Source organism: Bison bison, unplaced genomic scaffold (genome assembly GCF_000754665.1).
Source record: "Bison bison bison isolate TAMUID 2011002044 unplaced genomic scaffold, Bison_UMD1.0 scf7180017845579, whole genome shotgun sequence".
NCBI classification, from domain to species: domain Eukaryota; kingdom Metazoa; phylum Chordata; class Mammalia; order Artiodactyla; family Bovidae; genus Bison; species Bison bison.
The window spans coordinates 12177-12389 of record NW_011476152.1 but is presented as its reverse complement, the minus strand read 5'-3'; positions in this window follow the sequence as shown (position 1 = coordinate 12389).

Below are 213 nucleotides of genomic sequence, written 5' to 3'. Positions count from 1 at the left end.
CAAGAATACACAGAAGAACTGTACAAAAAAGATCTTCATGACCCAGATAACCATGATGATGTGATCACTTACCTAGAGCCAGACATCCTGGAATGTGAAGTCAGGTGGGCCTTAGGAAGCATCACTGGAGGTGATGAAATTACTGTTGAGCTATTCCAAATCCTGAAAGATGATGCTGTGAAAGTGCTGCACTCAGTATGCCAGCAAATTTGG